General features: G+C 47.7%; 1 long non-coding RNA gene across 1 annotated transcript; it reads right to left on the bottom strand.

Moving 5' to 3' along the window:
* Positions 1 to 308: 308 nt before the first annotated feature.
* LOC135232432 (uncharacterized) lies at positions 309 to 21898 on the bottom strand. Its single transcript, XR_010323001.1, has 4 exons — positions 21114 to 21898; positions 10335 to 10429; positions 10065 to 10193; positions 309 to 3571 (listed from the first exon to the last, which is right to left on the bottom strand). It is a non-coding gene; the product is annotated as an uncharacterized LOC135232432 (long non-coding RNA).
* Positions 21899 to 22752: the final 854 nt, after the last annotated feature.

Below are 22752 nucleotides of genomic sequence, written 5' to 3'. Positions count from 1 at the left end.
TTTGCTAAGATTGTGGCAAACTCATTTGGAGGCAAAACCTGACGTCAGCTGACGTGAAGCTGTATAGAGTTGTATTTATCCCCTTTGAGGTGAACGTTTGTGCATTTTACTGCAGAGATACTAGGGTGTTTGATTATGGGGGCTGCCCAGCCCCTGCTGGCGGGCTACCTAATATATACATAATATATACTGTACGCACCATATTTCTTTCCTTGAAAATAACAAATCTGCATTTGCAGAACACCTCTGGCCCTAGGGTTAAGGAGAGGGAATATGGGCCTGTACACACCGCCAGGGAGCATTGCTATGCCTTCCAGCCTCCCTGGTGTTTTGCTGTATCACTCAAAGAAACCTGGGGCAGTTCAAGGGTCTGGTAGTGCTCCTTGGGTGGTAGATGGCTGCTTTGTGCTAGAAATGGTGCTCACTGACCCAAACCTGGAAAACAGGGGGCTGGATGGGTGTCACCCTCATGGTTCACTAGGATATTTTATTTCATAGTAAAGGGGCTGGGAGGAGGTGTGAGGTCAACCAACAAAGCAGTTTTCTTAAAAAGGGAAGAGAAAGTAGCTTTATTGATTATAAATGTAACATATGCTCACTACAAAAAAAAAAAAAAAATTAATACCAAAGAGGAAAGTTAACAATAATCTAAAACCTGCCCCCCTCCGAAGTAATCACAGTTAACATTCCTGTGACTACCCTTCCAGAATTTTCTAGTTATATCCTTTTTTTGTTTTTCTAAAAATGGCTACCCACAATGTTTGAAATCTGTTTTTGTTTCTTCTCTTCCCTGAACAATGTGTGGCCATCTTCGTACACCTAAGTCATCATTTTTCAGGGGGCACGGTAGACCACCCATCATAAACCCGTCCCATAAGCAGCTCACACAACCCCTGCTGTTGAACAGGATTCCACTTTTTCGCTCATGTGCACATCCCCAAGGTGGCATTCTTACACACATGCCAGCTTATTTCCTTAGGTCACCCTGTAGCTGTGGCATCGCTGGGCCCCATGTGGGGTGGGCACATCTATCTCCCTGTAGACACTGCCAGATTGCCGACACCACATTTCCTTTGAGCAGTGCCCAGGGGACCGTCTCTCCTACAGAGCTCTTCTGTCGTCAGGAAGAGGGCAAGTACCAGCCAGGCAGGTGGTCCTGCCATAGCAGCCTCTCCAAGCTCTGCAGCTGCAGGGGAAGAAGGGAGGCTGGCCAGGGTACCATGTCTGCAGCGCCGCCACACGGGCGGGTTTGCCATGATTGTGTGGATGTTTCTCCCGCGGCCCATCCTGCCTCCTTCCCCTCATCTCCCTCAATCCCTGGTCCACTCTCCCCAGTTGCCAGCTGGGCCTGAGTAACCTCGACCAGCTTTCTGAGTCTCTCTTCTCAGGCCGGGTCTAGAGGCTGGACTCCAGGCCCCATCAAGCCCTAATCACTTGAGTTTTCTCCTGATTTGCATGTCCTTAAGAAGCCTTGATTAATCCCCCTTCTGATGAGGGTCTCCCTGCTCCAGCCATGAGGGCTCTGATTGCCAAGTGGCCTCAACTTCTTTAAAAATAAAATAAATCCTCCCTAATACAAGTGGAGCCCATACCTCCCTGAATGTTAAGGGATCTGGAGGCGTCTTCCAGGAGCCTGGTCAGAACAATAACGTTGGGAAGTTCTGGAAGGAGTCAGGCTATTTCTCTAACTGGCAGGCCAGATTTCCTTCTGGCATTGGGTGTTCATTAACAAGGTGGCTACGACATCGAACTGCGGACGTCTTTGTAGTCGATGAAGCTGGGGCCTCGCCCCTAAGAATAGGACCAAGGTGCCCCTCTGCTGTTCCTCAGCTGTAAGATTTTACTGTGTAGAGATTGGGACAGGGTGTGCCAGGTCTTGCTTAACAGCCACAGGGCCTTTTTGGCACGATACCTAGTACTATGAGTACGACCCACAGTCCTACCCATTTATTTCCCGAGCCTGGGTCTAATCCTCACATGTCTTCCAGTATGTGCCTTTTGAGTTTGCCCAAAATGCAGACCAAGAATTCTGGTTGCTTCCCCTGCTTGGAAAGCCCCCCACCCCAGGGGTCTGTATGGGGCATGGTGGCGGGGCATGGTGGCAGGGCATGGAGCCCTGGCTAAGCTCCCTGCCTTTCCAACCTCTCCGCCTCCCAGCAACAACCTTCTCTGCCTGCTGCAGCTCTTCCTGCTTCTCATTAGGGCCGAGTTGCTGGGAGCTGCAAGGTTTAAAATGCTGTGAGTGTAGCACAGTGTAGGCCTTTCATCTCCCTGGTTGAGCAGTTTCCCAACGTGCTGTTTCTGCCGTTGGTCGCTCTCTCCAGGCTCCTCTCTCTTCCTGTTGGTGGGTCGGTGGGCCATCAGGGTCTCCTGAGCCTTTTGCAGGACCCCAGGTGGACGGTGGGGAGGCTGAACTTTCCCATGGGTTCCTACTATGCCTGGCTGTCTCAGGGTTCGCTGGGCTGAACATCCAGCTGCTCTGTGTGGCTGTCCTGGCAGAGACCTGCCAAGCTTCAGGGATTTGAAGCAGGTGTCCACACACGGTCCACTGGCCAGAGCCCGGAACACACCCTTGTTGGCCTCCAGAACATGGTGTGCTCAGGAGCTGCACCTTTCTGGAAGCTGTAACAGGCTGTTCCCACTTCTCTGGGGACACCTGGGTGGGGGCATTGGGAGGCACAGAGCAGGCTGGGAACAAATTCCTAGTGCCAGGTCCTGCGGGTCCAAAGTGCAGGGACTGGAACAGTGCTTGCGCTCACCTGCCCTGGGCCATCCACCCCCTGCTCCCTGCCCCTAGCAGGGGCCTCCTCCCCTCTCTGCCATCTCTTCTCCCAGCTGGGCCCTGGGGGTGTATGAGTGAGCTGAGAGATTCTTAACTTTTGGGTTTCAGAGACCAGCACTATTCCTAAAGAAAATTTGGAAACTGATGTGGGACTGTCAATTTTTTTCTTTTGCTAGGGCAGATGTTAATGAAAACAAAGCAAAAACATTAAAAATCCCAACATCTACTCTCGCTTCATTTCATGAATTAAATTACCATTTAGAACCAAAGAAGTAGGCAGGACATAATCTTAGAATAAAAGAAAGTCCTTCCCCAAAAAGCCCTGTTGGTGCCTCACACTGTCTCTTATGCTGTAGACCTGGGAAGAGTTTGGCATAGTCTGGCACCAGGCCCTGGCCCACAATGGGTACTTGGGAACATCAGCCCCAGGGCCACTGTACCAGGCAATGCTTGGGAAACAGTTCATACAAACCAATGAATTTTCACCCATGTTCCAACCCCTGTCCATACAGTCCAAGATCCTGTTTCAGACCCCAAGGGTGGTGAATCTGTCAGGACCACTTTGGGCCGCAAACAGAAAACACCAAGCGTGGTTTAAGCATAAATAAGTTTCTTTTTCTTACGTGTATAATGTTGAGAGATAGAGGTGTTTTAAACCATAGCAGTCACACAAGGAAGTTACCTGGGACCCAGGTGCCTCTAGCTTCCTGCTCTGCCAGTCTGGTTGTCTGGCTTTTGTCTTCACCGTCATAGAATGGCTGCTCTATCTCTGGACATCACGTTCACATTCTAGACAGGAAGAAGCAGGGCAGGGTCAAGCACATTTTCCATGAAATCTTTGCCTTTTAATTCAGGAAGAGAAGTTTTCCCCAGGATCTTCTGCCTTCATCTCATTGGACAAAAATGGGTCACATGCCCACCCCCGCAAGGGAAGCTGGGAAAATGAGTATTTAAATTTTCTGACTCTACAATGGAAGAACACCAGAGAGAAGAGGGTTGCAATGGTTGTTGGGGAGACTCCACAGATGGTTTTCTGGAAAATCTCAGCTGTGTTCTAACAGCAGCAACCTTCACAGAAAGCGGTATCTTCCGTCCACCCCAGCACGTCCCAGCTATTCATCCTGAACTAATTCATTTCATCTTACCCTCAAATCCATGCCTCAAGTCCTGGGCTCTCATGATTGACTATGACCCCTGGTACTCAGTTCCTTAAGCGGGAGTCAAGAGAGCACCGTCTCAGCCTAAAACTTCAGACTTTATTTCAGGATACCAGTGCCGTTCCCACCTGTGGCTGGCTTTCAGGATGGGAGAGCTCCATTTTGAAACCTGTCTTCAAAGAAAGGCTCCCAAATACTATTGTCATATAAAATACAGGATGCCTAGATAAATCTGAATTTCAGATAAGCACTGAATAAATTTGTAGTGTAAGTATATGCATGGGACATACTTACACTAAAAAGTTATGTTTATTTGAAATACCAGTTTAACTGTTTTTTCCTGTATTTTTATTTGTTAAATCTGGAAACTCTTCCTCAGAGTCACAGCGTCTGCAGCTAGGAGGTGTGAGGGAGATACCCCAGGACAGGAGCAGATACAGAACTAGAACCACCCTGCTCTGTGGCTTTGGTAATGTTGTTCCAGGGTCCCTATCTCTGGATGGAGGGATTAAATGAAGCCACCCACCCAAGAGAGCTTGTGGAACTTCTAATGGTGAAGGGGGAACAGTATTTTGTTCTTGGTGGTGCTTTGTTTTGAAGCGTTATTGACCAGGACCTGAACTGATGTACAATGAGCGCTGCTTTGGGGTTGAACCGTGTGGAATTGTAGGTCAAACGGTTGATTATTGGCAATCTCACACAGTTCGGCCTAATCACTTTGCACAGAAAGAACAAATGAGGCTTCTGCTACAGCTTAGGGTAAAACCTGTCTCTTTCTAGCTGGAGGGTCTTGGGCAAGTCACTTTGCCTTTCTTTTTAAATAATATTTTATTATGTTTTCGGTGAAGGTTTACACAGCAGTTTAGGTTCCCATTCAACAGTTTCTATGCTAATTGTTCAGTGACATTGTTTACATTCTTAACAATGTGTGAACATTCTCATTATTTGCATTTTGGTTGTTCCGTTTCCATTAATCTAGCTTCCCTGCCCTGTTACATTCTCACCTTTGTTTTAAAGTAATTGTTGTCCATTTGGTCTCACATAGGTGATTTTTTTCATCATTTTTCCTTATTTTGTTGTGCCGTAGGTGAAAGTCTACAGCATGAATTAGTTTCTCATTCAAAAACTTATACACAAATTGTCTTGTAACTGTGTCTTAGTCATCTAGTGCTGTCATAACAGAAATACCACAAGTGGATGGCTTAACAAAGAGAAATTTATTGTCTCACAGTCTAGTAGGTTACAAGTCCAAATTCAGGGCGTTGGCTTCCAGGGGAAGGCTTTCTCTCTCTGTGGGCTCTGGAGGAAGTTCCTTGTCCTCAATCTTCCCATGGTCAAAGAGCTTCTCAGGTGCAGGGACCTCACCTGCTCTGCTCCTGCTGCTGCTTTCTTGGTGGTAAGAGGTCCCTCCACTCTCTGCTTGCTTCCCTTTCCTTTTATCTCTTGAGAGATAAAAGGTGGTGCAGACCGCACCCCAGGGGAACCCCCTTTTGGATCAGGGAGGTGACCTGAGTAATCCTTTTAACCACAGGCAGAGATTATGATTTATAATACATGGGAAAATCACAAAATGGGGAACAGTTACACATGGCCTAACCAAGTTGGTACATATTTTGAGGCGACACAATTCAATCCATTACACATTGGTTGCAATCCCCACATTGTGTCAGCACTTTCCCCCTTTCCCTTTCCACCCTGGGTTCCCTGTACCCATTCCTCCAGTTTTCCTGTCCCTTTCTGCCTTCTTGTCTTTGCTTTTGGGCAGGTGTTGCCCATTTGGTCTCATACACTTGACTGAATTAAGAAGCATGCTTCTCACATGTTATTATTTTATAGTCCTATCTAATCTTTGGCTGAAAGGTAGACTTTGGGAATAGCTTCAGTTCTGAGTTAGCAGGGTGTCCAGGGGCTATAGTCTTGGGGGTTCCTCCAGTCTCTGTCAGACCAGTAAATCTGGTCTTTTTTGTATGAATATGAATTTTGTTCTACATTTTTCTCCCGCTCTGTCCAGGACTCTCTATTGTGATCCCTGTCAGAAAGATAGGTGGTGGTAGCTGGGCACCACCTAGTTCTTCTGGGCTCAGGCTGGTGGAGGCTGTGGTTCATGGGGTCTGTCAGTCCTTTGGACTAATATTTTCCTTGTGTTTTTGTTTTTTCATTCTCCTTTGTTCCAGACAGGATGGGACCAATAGATGTATCTTAGATGGCTGCTTGCAAGCTTTTAAGACCCCAGACAGTACTCATCAAAGCAGGATGTAGAACGTTTTCTTTATGGACTATGTTATGTCAGTTGACCTAGATGTCCCTAAGACCATGGTCCCGAGCCCTCAGCCCCAGTAACTTGGTCCCTCAAGGTGTTTGGATATGTCTAGGAAGCTTCTATGACTTTGCCTTGGTCAATACATGCTGACTTTCCCTGTATTTTGTGTTGTCTTTCCTGTTAACACTTGCCTGCTATCTAGTTAGTGATCTCACCTCCCCCCTCTCCTCCCCTTCTTCATAACCATCAAAGATTGTTTTCTTCTGTGTGCAAACCTTTTCTTGAGTTTTTATAATAGTGATCTCATACAGTATTTGTCCTTTTGTGTTTGATTTCACGCAGCATAATGCCCTCCAGATTCATCCATGTCGTGAGATGTTTAGCAGATTCACCATTGTTCTTTATCGTTGCATAGTATTCCATTGTGTGTATGTACCATAATTTTTTTATCCATTCATCTGCTGATGAGCCCTTAGGTTGTTTCCATCTTTTTGCTATTGTGAATAATACTGCAGTGAATATGGGTGTGCATATGTCTATTCGTGTGATGGTTCTTATTTCTGTGGAATGTATTACTAGTAGTGGAGTTGCTGAATTTTATAGTATTTCTACTTCTAGCTTCTTAAGGAGGTGCCGTATCGTTTTCGATAGTAGTTGTACCATTTTACATTCCCACCAGCAGTGCATAAGAGTTCCAATCTCCCTGCAACCTCTCCAATATTTGTTACTTTCTATTTTTTTGATTAGTGCCATTAATGTTGGGGTGAGATGGTATCTCATTGTAGTTTTGATTTGCATTTCTCTAATGGCTAATGATCACAAACATTGTCTCGTGTGTATGTTAGCCACCTGAATGTCTTCTTTGGAGAAGTATCTGTTCATTCACTTTGCCTTTCTGAGCCTCAGCTTTTCCTGAACTGTAAAATGGGTATGTTTACAGTGAGGATTCCACAAAGTATGTATATGCTGGGTGCAGAATTAGCCCAGGAGAAATAGCTGGGAGATGCTGGGGTAGATCGGAGATGCCACTGACCCTGAAAGTTGCTACCACTAGAACACAGCCGAGACTTTCCAGAAAACCATCTGTTCAGTCTCCCCAACACTCATTCCAGCCCCCTTCCCTCTGGCCTTCCTCTATTATAAACCAAAAGACCAAGCCTATTGCTTTCAAGTCAGTCCAACTCATAGCAACCCTACAGGACAGAGTAGAACTGCCTCATAGTTTCCGAGACTGTAAATCTCTGCAGGAGCAGACTGCCACATCTTTCTTTGGAGGAGCAGCTCATTGGTTTGAACCACTGACCTTTTGGTTGGCAGCAAGCACTTAACCACTGTGCCACAGGGCTCATCCCTCTATTTAGTAATTCAGAAAGTTTAGTAAGCAGGAGCATTGTCATTACTGTCTGCTGCTCTATGAACCCTGATCTGCCCTGGCCGCAGACTTTCCTGTGGAGGCATAAGTGTCAATGTGTGTGTGGAGGGGATGTGCAGAGCTGGCCTGGAAATCTCATATTCTGGGGCTCTTTTCTCCCCCAGCGGCCCCAGAACCCTGCATTGCCAGTCTCAGGGAAACATCATTACCCATACAAGTGTGTGTGCGTGGTGGGGGGGGAAGGTAGGTCCTGATGGGTGCCCCAAGGGAGGCCAGAGACCTGTGCCCACTCTTCCCTTTGCTGGGCAGCTCAGCTAACCACTGCTAGAGGGCATCTTGAAGCCCTGCACCTGCACCTTCTCCCAGTTGTCAGCTCCCCAACAGCCGGGCATGACTGGCTGGCAGTGGGGCAACCTCTAGCTGGCACCTGGGTGCGCCTGTTATCATCAGTCCATCAGCAGTGTCTAGACAGTGGAGTAAGCCTGGCAGCCACAGAGGGGCAGGGGTCAGTCAGGGTGTTTTCTCTTAGCAAAGGTGGACCTTACAGACTCAGGGCATCTGAGAGGGTTCTCTGTCCTACCCTGCCTCCCAGACCCACCAGAGCCTGCATTCTGCCTATAAAAGGGATGGAGCTAGTGCCCCCACCCATGTGAGATCCATAGAGCTGGAGGGCCGCTCTGCTTGGCGTGCCATGAATGCACAGAACTGGTGGCCACCATGAGGTCTGCCTTGTGCAAGCCTCTCGTTTTCCAGATACAGAATCCAGATGCCCAGAACAGCAACCCAGAGTTGGCCTGGCCCCTCAGCAGCCAGGACTTCTTCACTTCTAAGGCAGCCAGCCAGGCTGGCAGCAAGAGGGAAACTGAGGTAGCTCAGAGCTGCTGGAGGAAGGGGGGCAGTTAACAGTTAAGAGGAGGGGAGGGCACACACACACACACACACACACTAAGCCACCTGAAGCCAGCCCCTACACACTGTCAACCCAAAGGAAGCCTCTCTCCTCCTGACTCCCCCCTCCCTGCCTCTTCCCTTTTCATTCTCTCCTTCTTTCCCTCTTCCTCTCATCCCCCCAACTTTTCAGCCTTCCTCTGCTTCCTCCTCCGATTGGAGAATAGTCAGAGACCCACTCGAGCCAGGTGTGCGTGTACATGCATGCATAGGTGCCTATTATTGTGTATGTGCATGTGTGTGAGTTGTGTATGTGTGAATGTGTGCCTTGCATGTGTGCATTTGTGTGTGCACACGTTGAGTGTGCATGTGTGCTTGTAACGCGTGTGGCGTGCAGGTGGGAGGAGGGGGCCCCAGGGCTCGGGAAGGGGATTTAAAGCTGCTTTTGTGGCTGAAGCGTGAGCACTCCTGATAAACAGCCCGGGAGCCGGAGCCGGAGCTGAAGCTGCCGGCTGCGGCGGGAGGCGCGTACCGAGCTCCTGGCAGGCTCCCACAAAGCTGTCCGCTCTATCAGCCCACGGAGGGAGGGCGGGCGGGGGGCGGAGGGAGGGAGGCAGGCAGGCGGGGAGGGAGCGAGCGAAAAAGTATTTGCTTCAGCCCTTAATCACGGAATTTGAAATCCCAGCGAGTCGGTGCCATTTATTTTCAGAGGCTGTCAAGGCTGGTTTCAGCATTTAAAAGAAAGGAGGATAAAAAACATTTGCATTTCTCTCCCTCACTCGCCTGCCGGCTCACTCGCTCGCTCTCCTTCTCTCCCCCTCGCTCTCTGCTCAGCTCACGGCAGAGACCGTGCCTGTGTGGAGAAAAGGAAAGCCGGAGAGAAAATTTTGAAGGCTCTTGGGGCACCAGCAGGAGTGGGAGGGCTGCCCCAGCCAGAGAAGAGTGTGTCAGCGTGATTCTCTGGGGGTGGGGGGTGGTGGCTCAGGTCTGCTCAAATAGGGCCGACTCACAAAGGGAGGCGGTGGGAGCCAGGCTGCTGGGGTTAGGGGGTGCTGAAGGCCATCAGCAGGACTCTCTCCTCCAGCTCCAGGCTCACACAGGAACGGGGCCTCACTGCCCCAGAAAGCAGAGCAGGTTCCCAAATTCACCCCAGCTCCCGGGGCCCTCCTCCTGACTTCCGTAGTGAACGACCCCCTCCCTGTGCAAATGAGGAAATTGAGGCCTGAAAACCAAGAAGGATGTGGCCAAGGTCACACAGTGCAGAACCAGGGTAGGGAGGGAAGCTAACCACGTGTGGAGCTCGAGGCCAACTGTTGTGCAGGCACCAAGGACACGGAGCGGCAGATACGGTCAGACACTCAGTCCAGTGCTGAACCACCAGGCCTTTGCAATCAGACAGACCAGGGTTCCAATGCTGGCCCTGCTGCTTCCCAGCCCTGTGGTCTTGGCTACTGAGCCCTCTCTGACCTTCATTTCACTTATACATCAGATGAAGTTAATGGCACCCTGAGGGGGTGGGTGCTGCAAGAACCAAATAAACGGGTGCACCGCACTTGGCACATAGGAGGAGGCACGTCTACTTTGCCGCACACCCACTTTTCTTACCTGGTGTCTCTGTTGCTTCTTGGGGATGATTTGGGATTCAATGGCTGAAGGATTCTCTCCCCGCAAGAGGCTCTCTGCCTGAGGCACTAACCTCTGGGTCGAGCTCCTCTCTGAGACTCAGTTCTTCATCTGTAAAATGAGAAAGCTCATAGAATTATTGTTGGATTCAATCGGTTAATGCATGTGAAACCCTTAGCCAAGTACGAGTGTCTGGAGGTACACCCCTCATCCCCAGTTGTGATGATAATTTTTATCACTATGATCGCCTACCTATCTCCCTCCACAGATTCCAGGCTTCTCAAGGACAGGACGGTGCCCAAGTTGTCTCAAACGCTTCTTGGTCCCAAATCAGGATAGTGCAAGTGCTGGCGAAAACAGACAGGAAGACATCAGGAGAGGAGCAAAGGAACTCTGATCAACTCAAAGAAGACTTTTGCCTGAAGGGAGGTGTGTGGAGTTAAATTTCTTGTAGCATTTTACGGAGGCTCACCACCATTTGCTTGTTTTTATTTTTTTAATTACAAAAGAGTTACATGGACATTGTAAAAAAATTTTTTTTAATCGTTTCAGGAGGTATAAAAAAAATAGTGAAATTATCTCCATCCCTCCACGCCCCCCAATTCTACTTCCCATATAATCAATGTCAGGGGTTTCATACTATGTCTTCCCGGGTTTTTCTGTCAATGCAAACACATACAAATGCATCTTTCATAAAAACTGGGAAATACTGTGCACCCTGTTTGGCACCTTATTTTCTTTTGCACATAATGGTCTCCTTTCCAAGTCAGTATGAATAACTCTACTTCCTTCTGTTTCGTGGCTGCCTAGTATTCTATTGTACAGATGTGCCTGCGTGGGTTATCCAGTGCCCCATGGGTGGGCACAGAGGTTGTGCCCAGCTTTGTAACTCTACCTCAGGGCTGCAGAGAACACAGGCTGGCCTACAGTGGCAGCATTGGCATCTGAGCAACCCAGCACCGTGAGTGCACAGGGAGGGGCAGAGGCTGTGGGAGGCTCCACGACCTTCATGGGGAAAGACTGGTTAGGGCCCTGCTTGTTGTAATGTGGTGGTTGTGTGTTGTGGTGATGCTGGAAGCTATAACACAGGTATTTCAAATACCAACAGGGTCACCCATGGCAGACGGGTTTCAGCAGAGCTTTCAGGCTAAGACTAGGAAAAAAGGCCTGGCAATCTACTGAAAAATTAGACAGTGAAAACCCTGTAGATCACAACAGAACATTTGTCCAGCTTGTTCGCTTTGAACCTGTCATCAGGAGGGATCCATTGCTGAAAGAGGACATCATGTTTGGTAAAATAGAGGGCCAGCAAGCATGAGGGAGACCCCTGGTGAGATGGATTGGCACAATAGCCACAACAATGGACTCTAAATATGCCGGGAATCATGAGGATGACACAGGACCGGACAATATTTTGTTCTGTTGTACATAAGGTCGCCATGAGTTGGAGCTGACTGACAGCAGCTATGTATCTCAGGGAAACCAGGGTCCCAGGAATCTAGCTGTCATTCTCGCCGAGGAAGGAAGCACCTTACCTGTTATGAGTCGGAACTGACGCCATAGCGACTGGTTTAGGAGGGTTATACCTCCTGCCCCATGGTCAGTGAATAGCAATGAATGGAACCATATATGCATATACCACTCCCACTATGGGAGGAGCAGAATTCCATGCCCACTGACATCAGGCTTGGTCATGTGACTTGCTTTGACGAATGAAATGTGAGCTAAAGTGACCATATGCCAGTGCTGAGCAAAACTAAAAACCCACTGCCATGGGGTTGATTCCACTCACAGCGACCCTATAGGACAAAGTAGAACTGCCCCATAGGGTTTCCAAGGCTGTAAATCTTTACGGAAGCAGACTGCCACATCTTTCTCCCATGAATCAACTGGTGGGTTCGGACTGCCGATCTTCCAGTTAACGGCCGAGTGCTTTAACCACTGCGCCACCAGGGCTCTGAGAAGCAGCTTTAAAAGCTATCCTGTGGTTTCTCCAGCCCTCTGGCCTTTTCTTTCTGAATGACTTGCTCCAGACAGGGGCCAGGCCTGCAGCCTAGATCCCAGAACGAAAATGATTTGTAAAGCTGAGTGGTGGGGCAGAGGGGCAGCCACCCTGCAGCCAACATTAAACCTAAATGAAAACAGACCTTGGCTATGGTAATCTGTTGATATTTAGGGAATGTTCGTTAGTGCAGTAAAACCTAGCAAAACCCAAGCAATACAGAAATTGGTACCTGGAAGTAGAGTGCTCTAATAACAACAACAGCAAATTTGTACCATTTGCTCTGGGGCCAGGTAGAGGGTGACAAGGAAAATGGTGATGAGGAAACAGTTATTAAAGGCAGGAAAGATGGTGACCCATATTATACAGTGGGAAACATTTCATAAAACTGTTTCCTGCAATAGCTTGCAAAGCTGTTACTGTACTACACTTCTGGCTTTAGCTAAAGAGCTTGGGATCCAGACAATGCCTATCATGTCTTGGTTGCTATTGGTCAGATTTCACAGGACACTACAGAAAAGATGTTCTTCAACAGGAATTAGCCTATGTGCAAGCAGTGATGAAAGGAAAAGAGAAAATACAGAAATTCTGTATTTGCAGGGTTGAAAAATGCAGCTATTTCTCATCTCTGGCCAATGAAAGAAAAAACTAAGTAGAAACTCCAGGCACTCAGTGCCCAAAGGCCCTGGGGTCTCATCGGGAGAAAGAAGCCACCTGTCCTGAGGGAGCTCAGGTGCAGTGCCTCCACCTGGGAGAAGTGTTGGGGCGCACTGTGGGGGGAAGCTGAGCTTGTACACAAACACCTTGCCCTGGAGTTGGAAGAAAATGTGATTCCCCCACCCTGATCTCAACTTTTCATCATCCAGACAACCTAGACTTGGAACCCAAGGCCGTTTTTGGAAAACCCTGCACTTTGCATAACAAGTGGGCAAAACAGACACAGTTCCTGCCCTTCTGGCAGTTAGTTGATTCTGCAAAATTCAAGTTACAAATGACATTTTAGTAACACTTCTGACATATTTATGTTTAGAATACATGCTATGATCTTAGCACAGATATGAGGTTTAAATTTAACTTTGTCTAGGTCCCCAGAAATGTATTGTTTGAGAAGCCTAATTGTAAATTTTAAATTTTCTGTACAGATTCTTCCAAATGGATAATCTACAAATAGTCAATAAAGAATTTTCTAGACTTGGGAGAAAAGAATAAAAAGAAATGCCCTGGGATAGATAAAGTCCAATTAAGATTCAGTCTCGAGTAAAGATTCCATCAGGGGTGTGGCCATCACACTCTTTGTTAAAACCTCTGAATGGACTAACCACCACCACCCACCCCATTGCCTTCCAGTCGATTTCCACTCATAGCAACCTGGTAGGACGGAGTAGAACTGCCCCATAGAGTTTCCAAGGAGGGCCTGGCGGATTTGAACTGCTGACCCTTTGGTTAGCAGCCATAGCACTTAACCACTACGCCACCAGCGTTTCCAAATGGACTAAGGTGACTAGGAAATCCACACAGTCAGACAGAATGGCTCTGTGGAAAAAGAATAAAGATGGTATCTTTCAGCGAGGTCCACAGGTTGAAGTTACCTGCAGTTAAGTCTAGAAAAAAGTTGGGTGTATCTTTTGGTGCAAGAAGCTGACAGGAAACAGATAAAAAGTTACCTACACTCTGAAGAAGGTTGCACTCTCAAAAGAGGTGCCAGCCTAGACTAAAAGGGATGGTGACTGTTGAGGACGTTGGAAGCATCTCGGAGCTCCAATGAGCAGAAAACAAACAGAAAGCTGCTCAGCCCCAAAGGAGGACTGTTCAGTGTCCTTATTAGATGTGGCTAAGGAGGTGTTGGAAAAGGAAGATCTCCCAGAGGATGGCCCAAAGGCCATGTAGAACAGCGGCTTAGGGAGCAATTCCACAGGAGCAGAATGGGGTATAATCAAGGAGCATTCCATTTGTCCAGAGTAGGTGGCCCTCATAGCATCCACCCAGCAAGATTCAGAATTGCCGTGGACCAGTGACTGCTACTTAACTTCCATTTTGACACTTTCTGAGTAGAGTGTTCACCGGGTATCCTGTGTCTGTTCCACCAGCGTATATTGAGCATGTGGGCTAAAGGTCCAAGAACGCTTCCTTCATCTGTTTAGCACCTTGGTGCTCCTCCACATAGAGCTCCTTTCTCTTTCTACATGGATATCTTGGGTTTCCTCACAGCATGGTGGTTTTTCACATGGTGCCTAGTTTCCAAGAGGGAGCACTTCAAGACGGGTGGGAGCAAATGCCTCACATCTCTTAAATCCCAGCCTCAGAAGTTGCACACCATCACTTCTAGTATATTCTGTTGTTCAGAGCCTATCATGGGGCCAGCCCAGATTCAAAGAGAAGGAGAAAAACCCATCTTTGATGAGACAGATAATAAAGAATTTGCATCCATCTTTAATCCTGGTGGCGCATTGGTTAAGAGCTCAGCTGCTAACCAAAAGGTCAGCAGTTTAAATCTATCAGCTGCTCTTTAGAAACACTATGGGGCAGTTCTATTCTGTCCTATAGGATCACTATGACTCATCAGCAAAGGATTTGGGTTTTGGTTTGGTTTGGTTTGGTTTGGTTTGGTTTGGTTTGGTTTGGTTTGGTTTGGTCTGGTCTGGTCTGGTTTGGTTTGGTTTGGTTTTAATCCACCACACCTGCATAAGAGAGAGAAATGAGTATTACCGACCAACATGGTAGACAGTAGTAGATTGGTCATTGTACCCAATTATTCACTGTCCTCCCTATGAGGGGATTACCCGTGCCTATCCCATTGCCAGGTTCCCCCCATTGCCCTGGGGGAGAAGTGCACTTCCCACTCCCCAGCAGCAGGCTTGGCCACATGACTCGCTTTAGGCAAAGAATCAGGAACAGAAGTGAAAGCAAGCCAGTTTCAAGGAGATTTCAGAGCCATCACATGGCTTTGCCGGTATGCTTGTGCTCTTCCCTCTGAAAAGAACAGCATGTTCTAGAAAGGGGCGGTGGACAGGCTCTCCTGTTCTAACCCAGTTCTATACAATACAAATCCAGTTGATAAGACTTGTACTCGTTCTCAGGCACCTTTATATTTTTACAACATTCCCTCCATTCTCAAATAATCAACTTGAAAGGTTCTGGATACAGTTATAGAGATGCCCCCAACTGTGAGGACTGACTATAAGTTGTAGAAACGAAACTAAGGGAGGAGGGTAGGAGGTAGTGCCCAGGGTCCCCTTCCCTCCCCCACTCTCCCTCCTCTGGTTTTCATAATGCAAAATCCAGACAATGTGTAAAAATAATAATGACAAGGACATTTCTTAAGAAAGTTCAATGTCCCAGCCACTGTTCTAAGAGCCTGTCATAAATTAGCACATTTAACCCAGGAACCTGATGAGGTAGGGTCATCAGTGTTCTCATTTTACAGATAAGGAAACTGAGGCACAGAGTGGGTTAAGTCTACACTTCTCAAACAGTCTGTAGTGAAGGAACTTAAAAAAAAATCTAATTGGTCAGAAAGAGTACTTTTATATACAATCACAATTGAATGCAGATAATGTCAAATTGCTATGAAAGTCTCTAAACGCCTATCCTCAGTTTCTACACTTATCATGTCAACGAACAGTGTGTGGAATAGTACCAGTCCATTGACCAAGCCTTGGGTCCAGTGATTTGCCAAAGGCTACATAACTGCACTTACTGATGAAGATCAAAGACCACAGACTTTGGTATGGATTGCACCTCAATATAAAGAAAACAAAAATCCTCACAACTGGGCCAATAAGCAACATCATCATAAATGGAGAAAATATTGAAGTTGTCAAGGATTTCATATTACTCAGATCCACAATCAACACTCATGGAAGCAGCAGTCAAGAAATCAAAAGACACATTGCATTGGGCAAATCAGGTGCAAAAGACCTCTTTAAAGTGTAGAAAAGCAAAGATGTCGCCTTGAAGACTAAAGTGAGCCTGACCCAAGCTTGGTATTTTCAATCGCATCATATGCATGCGAAAGCTGGACAATGAATAAGGAAGTCAGAAGAATTGACGCCTTTGAATTGTGGTGTTGGCAAAGAATATTGGCTATACCATGGACTGTCAAAAGAATGAACAAATCTGTCTTGAAAGAAGTACAACCAGAATGTTCCTTAGAAGCAACGGCGGCGAGATTGCGTCTTACATACTTTGGACATGTTTTCAGGAGGGATCAGTCCCTGGAGAAGGACATCATGCTTGGTACAGCACAGGGTCAATGAAAAAGAGGAAGACCCTCAAGGAGATGGATTGACAGAGTAGCTGCAACAATGGGCTCAATCGTAACAGTTGTGGGCATGGCACTGGACCAGGCAGTGTTTCATTCTGTTGTACATAGGGTCCTTATGAGTCGAAAACTGACTCAATCGCACCTAACAACAACAACGACATAACTGCTGAGTAGTGAGGCTAGAATTTAGACCTAGACATGTCAAGCTCCAGAACCTGGATCCGGGGAAGGGGAAGAGAAAGACTTGGCCATTGAGTATATTACATAAGAGAACTCTGAGAAAGAGAGAGCAGAGAGTGACAGAGAAGCCCTTTAGATGGTGTCAGGACTGTTCAGGAGACCTGGGCATGTGCAAAGACCCAAAGCTACTATTGAGAGAGCCCCAGGATGAGAGAAAAGGGGCTGGTGAGAGCTTTTACTGTGGGTTGTAAGTTAGGCTCCTTTGAAGTTCTTTGGACCTGTTTATTTCCTCTATAATAACCTTATTCCTATTAAGAAACAAGAAATCCAGAAAATTCATTTAAATTACTTTTGATTGATAGATTGTGCTTTGTTGTAAGTCACTTGGTGCAGAAACTGAGCTGTGTGGAACTCTGTGGTGGTTAAGTGTTCCGTGGCTAACCAAAGGCTGACAGTACAAATCCATGAGCGGCTCCTTGGAAACCCTATGGGGCAGTTCTACTCTGTCCTATGGGGTCACTATGAGTCAGAATAGACTCAGCAGCAATGGATGTGGTTTTCTGGTTTTGGACACTGCCATCAGCTTAGGTTTCTGTACATCTCTTTCTACCCCCCAAAAATTTAAAACACCACTAAATTGTTACAAACTGAGGGTTCATGAATGCCTTTGGGATTAATGAACAATGAATAAACAGATCAGATAAGTGATCAGACATAAAGTCATTCTTGTGTGTCCATTGTGGGCAAGGCTCTAAACTGTTAGATATGGATGACAAGAGGAATCAACCCTTCACAATATTCAAAAGCGGTCATCTTTGGATGATGGGGTCAAGTGTGGTTTTATTTTCTTCATTAAGTTTATATTTTTTTACAATACCTTTATGATAAGCACATGTTATTTTGTAATAGGAATAAGGTTATTTTGGAGGGAATAAACAGGCCCTACTTTTTGGCACTTTTTTTTACTCTAAGTTTGCCTCCAGTTCAGTTGGAGAAAAGATGGTTGGCTCATTGAGAGTAGGGATGCTGGCAAATAGAAGGTGCTCAATAAATGTATGGGTTAAATTTTAGCCATGCACAAGGAGGAGGAAGAAGGATCTTTGTAATAAAGGCCCTTTCTCTGTTCTATAGGGTCACTATGAGTCGGAATTGACTCGACAGCACGGGGTTTTTTGTTCCTTTATCTAGGAGGCCCTGGGTAGAGCAAATGGTTAAACACTAGGCTACCAACCAAAATGCTGGCGGTTCAAAACCACCCAGAGTCACCTTGGAAAAGAGTCCTGGTGATCTGCTTCCAAAAGGTCACAGCCATTGAAAACCCTGTGCAGTGCAGTTCTGCTCTGAAACGCATGGGGTGGCTATGAGTTGGAATCTACAGCAACTGGTGGTGATGGTTCCTTTATCTGTTTCATTATCTGTTGCCATTGTAGGTGCCACCTTCCTCAGTCTGCAAGCTGTCTGTGGGCAAGGACAGGCTGCTGAGACTGACTGGTGCCTCCATCTCATGGGGGGTCTGTGACAGCACAGTTGGCCACCATGTGTATGGCAAAGCTGGTTTCTGCTTAGATGGTTTAAGTCTCCTTCCAGCTCTCTGAATACCTGATCTGTTCAGTTTCTAGGGGGGGGCCAGAGGTGGGGAGAAGCAGACAGGGAGGTCTAGGGACCCATGGAGGATGAAGCACAGGAGATGCTCCGTGGCCCGCCTCCACTGCAACGGAGTGTGGCCTGCTTCCCCCTCTCATCTTGTTTTCCATTACCTGGCTGGTCCCTTGAGGCAGAGCGCAAGGTCCCAGGGCCACAGCTCCAGCTTGACTGCCCGTTCCCTCCCATCTCCTGCCTCTTGTCTTTCTGGCTGCCTCAGCTCCCTCTCAAGGTCAAGGAACAAACAGATAAACCCTCTCCCTGCAGCCAGCGGAGAGGACGCCTCCAACTAGAATCCAATTCTGAGTCATGGCCAGGCGCTTTCTTTCCCATGAATGTGAAGATAGGAAGGAAATTTTTGCCCCCATAAAATCAGCAAAACTGTTTTGCAGGCAGAGAAGAGGCCAAGTAGTTGTTTTTGGTTTAAGGCACAAACACCAAATGGAAATTGTCAGACCTGGGGAAGGAGAATCTGGGGATTGCTCCCTGGTTCGCTGGAACAGAACATGGGGTCTGAGTCAAGTGTAGGGATAAGCAGGGAAGTTAAAGATTCAGGACTTTTTACCTAGCCATTGGCTAAGATAGACCAGTGACTGGAGTCAGGACTATAGCTTTGTAGACCCAGTTGGACAGCAGTGAAGTTGATGAATCTCACATCTTAGACAGATGAATCTGAAGCCCAGAGAAGCCAACATCAGTCAGCTTGGGAAGGGTCAGATAGGCCATGACAGGGACTTAGGACTTTATCCAGAGGGCAACAGGGAGGCATGAAAGGTCAAGTTGGCATTTTAGGACGGTCTATTTGACTGCACTGTGTATATGGCCTGGACAGAGGCCAAACCTGTACGCAGGGAGACCAGTGAGGGGGCTGCAGCACTGACCCAGCCTGGTGACCAAGCAGGTGGAGAGAAGTGGACAAATTCAAGATATGTCGGCAGTGGAATCCATAGGTGTGGGTGATTGCCTTGACTTGGTGGGGACATTGAGGAAAAAGGAGGAGGATAAGGATGAACACCCAGGTTGCAGGGCAGGGTGATTGACAAGAAGAGGGGAAAGAGAAGGCTTTAGGGACAGGATAGATATTTCTCATCTGTTGAATACTTTTTGAGCTTTAGCCAAGTACCATGGGGCAGGACACCAAGAAGTATAAGGTATAGCCCTGAGCCCAAGGAGCTAGGATTCACACACATCAAGAAAAAGCCTGTCAGGGTGGAACTGTAGGGCTCTGACTGTGAGCACATTGGAAATTCAGAGGAGGGGGCACTGCAGGAACTGGGTGGGGCTTATTTGGAGAGGTCGGTGGCAAACAGCAGGAGGATCAAAACTTCCTCTTCCATGTCCTTCATTTCCCCAGCCATGGTCCCCAGGTGCCTGGTTCTGTGCCAACTTGGTTATCCAGGCTTCATGACCTGGCCCTGCTGCCCACATCGGTCTCAGAGTTAGTGTCTCCCTGACTCTCTGGTAAGCTACTCTCTCTTCAGCTACTACCAGAATGTGGCTTGATATTCTCCTAAGAAGCCTTTGTCTCTTGCTTCCCATCCTTTGTTGGGAACACCTTCCTTTCCATATTTTACCTGGGTGGCTCCTACCCATTCTTCATATCTCAGCTTCGATGTTTTTCCTCCTAGAAGCCTTTCCTGACTCTCTAAAGCTCAGTTGATGTGCCTCTCCTGTGCTGAAGAAATGTCCTTTGAAAGGATGCATGGGGAGTGGGTGGAGATTTGGATGAGTGGCTGGTTGGATGGGTGATGGCTAAATGGATGGATGGATGAGAAGATGATTAGATAACTAGATAGATGGATGGATGGATAGAAGATAGATGGGAGAATTGGTTAGATGGAAGGGTAGGGAAGTGGATAGATTGCATAGATGAATGGGTAGGTGGGTGAGTGGGTAAAGATGGATGGATGGATGGTGGAAATAATGCTGGATATTAAAAAAAGGGAAAGGAGATAAGGTTGACTTAAGCATGATGAAGTTTGTGAAAGGCCAACAGTGCCCAAGGTAGAGGTGGGGTGGGGATTTGTCTCTCCTCACTCCTCTCTCTGACCCATAAGTTTCTTCTCAGAGCACTCTCCTTCCTACATTGGGTGGGCTCCAGCTCTGGGCACTGCAGCAAGAGATGTAATTGGCATGAGGAACCTTCCTCCATCTTACCCCTTTTCCATAGGTCATCACCCCTGTGATTTTTTTTTTTTTTTTTTGCCAATTGGTCTGATTTTTGGTAATGACCTAATATTAGGGGATAAATTAAAGGGTTGAAGTCTCCTCTCCAGATCCATTCTCCTCCTGCTCCTTCCTTGCTCTCCTCCTCTTCCCCTGTGTCCTTCCAGAGGATCCCTGGGTCGGCTGGGCTGGGCTAGAAGCACAGCCTTGGCCATCACAGGCTGCCCGAGCCCTGCCACTCATGGCCCCAGCCACCCGGGTTCCTGCTGCCTGGTGCTCACCCCCCGCCAGGCAGCTCCGATTTTCAGCTCAGGTTTGATCGGCTGCCAGAATCTCCCAAATGTCAGCTGCAATGTTAGCATCTTTAAGAGAGCGCCGGAGGCGATCTTTAAACAGGGAGGCTGGGGCCCCATGCTGATAAGAGGAGCCTGCGCTGAGCTGACAGCTCTGCCTCCTTCCTCCCTAGCCATGGCTCTGGGAGGTTGTGACCCCCACTCTCTAGGCCTGGACAGCACCAGATTTGTTTTTAAGGCTGGATCAGGTAGGGTTTTGCCAGGAGATGAGGGCAGTCCCCACATCATCCCCTGGCTGTGGAGCTCCAAGAGGTCAAGGAGGGATCTGTTTTGTCACTGCTATTTTTTTTATATACCCAGGTCCAGCACAGGACCTGGCCCAGAGAAGGAGTCAATAAATATTTGTTGATCAAATGAATGCACGTGTCTCCAATGCTGCCTGAAAGAGGTGAATACTGACAGGGCACTTCCCCCCTTTCCCTTACCTTGAGGTGGATGCTCATGGTGAGGGGAGATGGGCAAAGGCTCCAGGCTTTAGAGTTAGACTGAGAGTCCTTGCTGGTGTCTCAGACCTAGCATGGAGGAGCTGTGTGACCTTGGAAAAGTTGCTGGCCCTCTCTGAGCCTCAGCTTCCTCTTCAGTGAAATGGGCATGGGGTTAAGAATGCCAGTTGTACAGAATTGTTTGGAGGAACCAGTGTGATAATGAGATGGGAACAAGTGGTACAGAGCCTGACACATAGTAGGTACTCAAGGAAGTCAAACCTCTTTGTATCTCCCTTCTCCATCCCCTCCCCTTCCTCTATGACTTGGCATTTTTATTCCTGCTGCCTCAGCTGCTCTTCCCCATCTTGTCCTCCTTCTCCTTCGAGATCCTGTGTGCGCCCCTCCTCCGGGATCCCTTGGCACCTGCCCAGCCAGGCACAGCCGACAGTCCTTCTCAGATGTCTGGGGACAGCCAATACTCATGCCTTGTGACCGTGATGTCTGTTATATGCCATGAGCCAGCAAGTTCCTTGAGGGCAGGAATCACTTTTATTGATTTCTACATCCCTGGAGTCTTATACAGGCCCTAATACACAGCTGGTACAGAATCAATCAATCAATTAATTGCTGGTCTGAGCAGAATCCAGGGGACTTTCTGGGGAGTTTTAGTCATAAGAGAATGCATGCCTTAAAGACTGAGCTCCAGAAGACTCCCCACCATGTTGGTGGGGTCACCTTTACTGAAGTCTTCATGTCTCCCTGCCCCAGCCTCAGGACAGGTACGATTATTTTCATTCCTCAGTTGCCCAGTGTCACATAGAAGTTTAGAGGCAGGAACAAGGCCACCCAGTTCCCCATCCAGTGCTGGCCTTGCTGTCAGTTGGTCCCTGGACTCCTTGGTCCTGGTAGCCTCAGGTGCCTTTGCAGGGTGCTAGGGCTCCCGGAGTGGGCTGGTGGTTTGATCTGTTTCCATGTTTTTGAGGCCTCTCTCTTGAGACTGAAATACCCAGGTGAGGAGTTGAAGTGATTCAAAAAAAGAAAGGAGAAGAACCACCCAAGTGGGCAATCAGGGAAGAAGCAGCAGGAGCTTCTTCCTCTGGAGGTACAGCCTTGATAGGGACCAGTCAGAACCAGTCTGCTGAACTGGGGGTGAGAGGACAGTTCCACAGAAAAGACAGGATCAGCGCCCAGCTAATATGAGCATATGTTTCAGAACCAGAAGGTATAGGAACAAGGCTCAGAAAGGTTGTGGAACAAAAATAAAATGAATGAATGGTGGGTGGGTAGTGGCTGGATAGATGGAAAAGTAGATGAGTGGATGGATGGATAGTTGGATGGATGGATAGTTGGATGGATGGGTGGTGGTGGATAGATGAATGGATGGACACGTAGATGGGAAGATGGAGGGGTAAATGGGTTTATGGATAAGTGGGCTGGTGAATGGATAGATAGATATGTAGATACGTGGATGGATGGATGATGGATGGATGGATGGATGGATGGATGGATGGATGGATGGATGCACGGGTGGGTGGACGGATGGACGGACGGACGGACGGACAGACGGATGGATGGATGGATGGAGAATGAATGAGTGGATGGATGGGTAGATGAGAAGATGGAGGAGGAAGTGGGCTCA

This window comes from Loxodonta africana, chromosome 9 (genome assembly GCF_030014295.1).
Source record: "Loxodonta africana isolate mLoxAfr1 chromosome 9, mLoxAfr1.hap2, whole genome shotgun sequence".
NCBI lineage: Eukaryota > Metazoa > Chordata > Mammalia > Proboscidea > Elephantidae > Loxodonta > Loxodonta africana.
This window is presented reverse-complemented; position numbering and strand designations above follow the sequence as displayed.